Below are 5,366 nucleotides of genomic sequence, written 5' to 3'. Positions count from 1 at the left end.
CATAAAGCAATCAATGTGACAGCTCATATCAACAAGAGAAGGCACAAGAACCATATGATCCTCTCAATAGATGCAGAGAAAGCATTTGACAATATACAGCATCCATTCTTTATGAGAACTCTTCCACTTCCGATCAAAACTTTTCAGAGTTTAGGGAGAGAGGGATCATTCCTCATCATCTTAAAGCCATCTATGAAAAGCCCACAGCAAATATCATTCTCAATGGGGAAACACTAGAAGCCTTTCCCCTAAGATCAGGAACACAACAGGGATGTCTACTCTTACCACAGCTATTCAACATAGTGCTAGAAGTCCTAGCCTCAGCAATCAGGCAACAAAAAGCAATAAAAGGCATTTAAATTGGCAAAGAATAAGTCAATATCTCCATCTTCATACATTACATAATACTGTACATAGAAAACCCAAAAGACTCCACCCTTAGATTGCTAGAACTCTTACAGCAATTAGGCAGTGTAGCAAGATACAAAATCAATGCCCAGAAATTAGTGGCATTTCTATACACTAATAATGAGACTGAAGAAAGAGAAATTAAGGAGTCAATCCCATTTACAATTGCACCCAAAAGCATAAAATACCTAGCAATAAACCTAACCAAAGAGGTAAAGGATCTATACCCTAGTAACTACAGAATACTTCTGAAAGAAATTGGGGAGGACACAAAGAGATGGAAAAATATTCCATGCTCATGTATTGGAAGAATTAATATTGTGAAAAAGTCAATGCTACCCAGGGCAATTTACACTTTTAATGCAATCCCTATCAGAATGCCATGGACTTTCTTCAGAGAGTTGGAACAAATCATCTTAAGATTTGTGTGGAATCAGAAAAGACTTTGAACAGAGAACAAATAAATGATATAGAAACTAAAATGAGGTAGGGTATTTGTCTTTCTCTGATTGATTTATTTCAGTTAACAACCTAGAAGAAATGGATAAATTTATAGGAACATACAGACTGAAACAGGAAGAGTTAGGAAATTTGAAAAGACTGATAACCAGCAAAGGAATTGAATCAGTAATAAAAAAAAGAATCCCAACAAACAAGCCCTGGGCCAGACAGCTTCACAGGAGAAATCTACCAAAGACTTAAAAAATAGTTAATATGTACTCTTCTCATTATTCCCAAAAATAGAAAAGGAAGGAAAATTTCAAAAATCATTCTATGAGGCTAGAATCATCCTGATACCAAAATCCAATAAAGATACCACTAAAAAGAGTACTGCATGCCAATATCCCTGATGAACATAGATGCAAAATTCTCAATAAAATGCTTGCAAACTGAATCTAACAACACATTAAAAAAAATGTTCACTACGATCATGTTGGATTTATTTCTGGGCTGCAAGGGTGGCTCAATATTAGAAAATCAATGTGGTAAATCACACCAATAAGAGAAAGGCTAAGAACTGAATGATCATTTTAATAGATGCAGAAAAAGCATTTGAAAAAGCACAAATCAATGTGCATAAATACGTTGCATTTCTATATACCAAGAATGAAGTGGTAGAAAGAGAAATTAAGCAAAGACTCCTATTTTCAATCGCACCAAAAATAATACTACATCTAGGAATAAACCTAATAGGTGTAAGATCTGTACTGTGAAAACTATAATTCACTGATATATTTAAAGATGGCACCAATCATGGAAAGTCATTCCATGATCATGGATTGGAAGAAGAATTCTTGTTAAATGTCTATACTACCCAAAGCAACCTACAGATCTAATGCAATTCCTATTATAATACCCACAGAATTTTTTCACAGAACTTGAACAAACAATCCTAATATCAGTATAGAACCATAAAAAACATCAAATAGCCAAAACAACCTTGAAAGAGAAAAAAACAAAGCTGAAGACATCATAACTGCAGACTCCAAGTTATATTACAAAGCTAAAACATTATTTTTTCATTTTTCTTTTCTTTATCACTGTAATATATAGTTTTTAATAAATACTTTCATAACAATTGAATTAAGAAATAAAATGTGTTTTTCCTGAAGGCTACCCTCTGGGATAGTATTTATTCAAAAGCAGAGCTATAATTTGCAAATAATTCTACTTGGTAAAGTTTTAAAGATAAATTATTTTCTTGCTTTTATGTATCCACATGTGTCATATAGTAGATTGATGACTTGTAGTATCATGCAAAGAGATGATTTCTATAGAATATCTGGGTCATTTCCTTGAGGAGAAATGCAGAATATTCTTTCTGGCTATTTCAGGTAACAGATATTTTCTAAAAATCTCTGACCATTCTAATAGTTCTATTTCATATTAAATAATTATCATCATCATATCAGGAATGCTCCAAGATTGTGAACTATACTGAGGAACACAGGAGGTCTGTCATGCCAATTTCATTGTAAAACTTAGTAGAAAAGGACTCATGATTATTTGTTTTGGGAATTCACAAATAATGCGGATTGCCTTGTTATGCCATTTCCCTTGTGTCTGAATGCTTTCTTATTAAAATGTAAAAATGATAATGCAATGGACAATTTAAGAAGCAGCATTCACAGTATTTTATTTATTACTACAAATTCTTTTTTTTTATCTTAACATGCACAAAATGTAGTTGGAAAAATTCTAGCACAGTAAACAGTTGATACAATCACCCAAATATAAGGCTTTTTAATTTAAGAGGCCCTGTTAATTAACTGTGAAGACAAATTTTCTCTTTGATTTTCTAAGAAATTCCCTTGTGACTTCTATGCTCTTGATCAAAAGCAAAGTATATGGATGACTTAAGAACAAGGTGACCTCCTTTTCTTTTATTTTAATCACTGCACACATATCTTCGTGGAAAACCATCAAATAGATCTCATTATTTATTGGATCCCACTGTTATTCTTCTTATTCTAGTTAAATGAGTTACTGGCACTCAGAGGAATATTAAAAATATTCTGTATAATGTATTTGTTTCTAAGGCAATATGCCAGGTCACTCTTTGAACTCTAAATAGAAGCTAGTTAATAATAATAAATTATTGTTAAGATGTATTTAATGATGTTCTACACCAGCAACTCTGTTTCTAAAGAGGACAGAGTCATATTTGTAGCTTTTAACACAGTCTAGCATTTTTTTTTAATGATGGCAGATTCCCATGAGTTGGCTACTGCTGAAGTAGCAGAATTTAGTTTGTTGGTCTCAATCATAATCAGACTGGGCAGGGTCAGGAAAAAGGAAAGTGTTAGAGTCTGTTCTTCCTTAGTTAAAAAACAGAGTGAAATATCCAAGCAAAAAGATATCCATAACCAGTGTTAACTTCAAATACCAAGGCTTTCACACAGGAATTGCAAGATGGTCTGAGATTCAGAGACATGTTTCATGAAATCGGTAATATCTGAGTTTACCTCTTTGGTTGTGGAATTTTCCCATTATGTGCATTTATATATAAGGGATCATACTAAGGGGACTTATTGGATTCTTTCTAAAATTAGCTGTTCCTCTCTTTTATTTCCAGATTTCAGGGCATTTATACTTTATTGATAATAACTGGTTTTTAACTAACAAATGAAATGCTAAACTAGAAAGCAAATGAAAAGGCAACAATGGCATGTGATATAATTTATTTTTTAATTACTTTGGAATGGATATATTCTCTTTTATGGTCAATCATTCCAGATTTAGATATTTATATGATGCATTTGTATTTACAGAAAGATGGGACAATTTTACCTTGATTTATTCTTTTATTCTCTGTATCTTGTTGGAAGTAAAATTCTAGTCATTTATTTTATTGAGACCTATACAAGGTCTTTTGCAAGTATCTTCTTTTTTTTTTTTTTGCAAGTATCTTCTTTGTTTAGGAAACAATGTCCTTTCTTATTAAAGTCTAAAATATTTTTAAAGCAAAACTTCACTTACTAAATTGTATATTTTTAACTTGTGTAGCAATTTTAGGTGATTAAAACTGAACATATCCTCTCCTCTGAGTGTCTTGTTCACTTATTTATACATTCATCAGTTCACTAAATAAACATTTGAGTCACTACCATAAGATATCGAGCAGGTATGTATTAACTGCTGGGAAAATAAAGATTAATCATATAGGATCTGTCTCTCTTGTAAAAAAAAAAAAGATTGTATTTATTTATTCATGAGAGACACAGAGATAGAGAGGCAGAGAAATAGGAAGAGGAAGAAGCAGGCTCCGTGCATGGAGCCGGATGTGGGACTTGATCCCCGGACTACAGGATCACAAACTGAGCCAAAGGCAGATGCTCAACTGCTGAGCCACCCAGGTGCCAATCATATAGGATCTCAATCATAAAAGAGCTGTTCACAGTGAGATGAAGAAGATAGTCACATAAACGGATATTTATAATTCATTCTGTTAGATGCAAAGATTCAAAGAAAATTGACAACTGAAATCAGTGAAGAATGTACCAAAATAATTCCTAAATCCTTAAATTCTTAAGTATTTTTTTTAGAATATTACTTCTCCCATAAAATGCAGCAAAGAATAATGATCATTTTGGCAGCAATCCTAGAGCCACTTTTAACAACTGGAAAGTTGGATGTTCACATAATAATACAAGAACCATATGCATATGTTGGATGCCTATGTATTGAGAAAATGGTTAGACTAGATTGGGACTTATTGATAGTTATCTGCTTGTAGACTTGAGATATAATATGGTTTAAGTAAGCAGTGAATGATATATAATATTTTATAGATTCATCCATATTACTATGCATACCAATACTTTGTTCCCTTTTGTTGCTGAGGATTATTCCATTGTATTCTATAGAGATAACACAATTGATTTAATCATTCATCTGTTTATGGATATTTGGATTTAGAATATCATAAATAGAGCTGTTATAAACATTCCTGTACAAGTCTTTTTTTATGATTTATGATAGACATAGAAAGAGGTGGGGGCAGAGACACGGGCAGAGGGAGAAGCAGGCTCCATGCAGGGAGCCCGATGTGGGACTCGATCCCGGGTCTTCAGGACAGCACCCTGAGCCAAAGGCAGGCGCTAAACCACTGAGCCACCCAGGGATCCCCCTCCTGTACAAATCTTTATGCATGCACATGTTCTTATTGCTCCTGGTTAAATACCAGGGAGCATTACAAGAAACTACCAAACTGCACCGTCAGAGCAGCATTATTTTTATTTGTGGAGGACTCACTTTATGCTAGTCACTATTCTATATGCTAAATACTTTGCAAAAATATTTGCACAAAATTATTGAAGCAACTGTATTTGGTGGATATCATCCTGCTTATTTTACCAATGAGGAAACAAAGAGCCAGAGAAACAGTCATATGCTTAATCTTAAATAACTAATAATTGTGAAGTTGAGATTTGATTCCGAGGTGTTTTGAATATATA

Source organism: Vulpes lagopus, chromosome X (assembly GCF_018345385.1).
Source record: "Vulpes lagopus strain Blue_001 chromosome X, ASM1834538v1, whole genome shotgun sequence".
NCBI lineage: Eukaryota > Metazoa > Chordata > Mammalia > Carnivora > Canidae > Vulpes > Vulpes lagopus.
The sequence above is the reverse complement of the archived record's forward strand: the minus strand, read 5'-3'. Positions refer to the sequence as shown.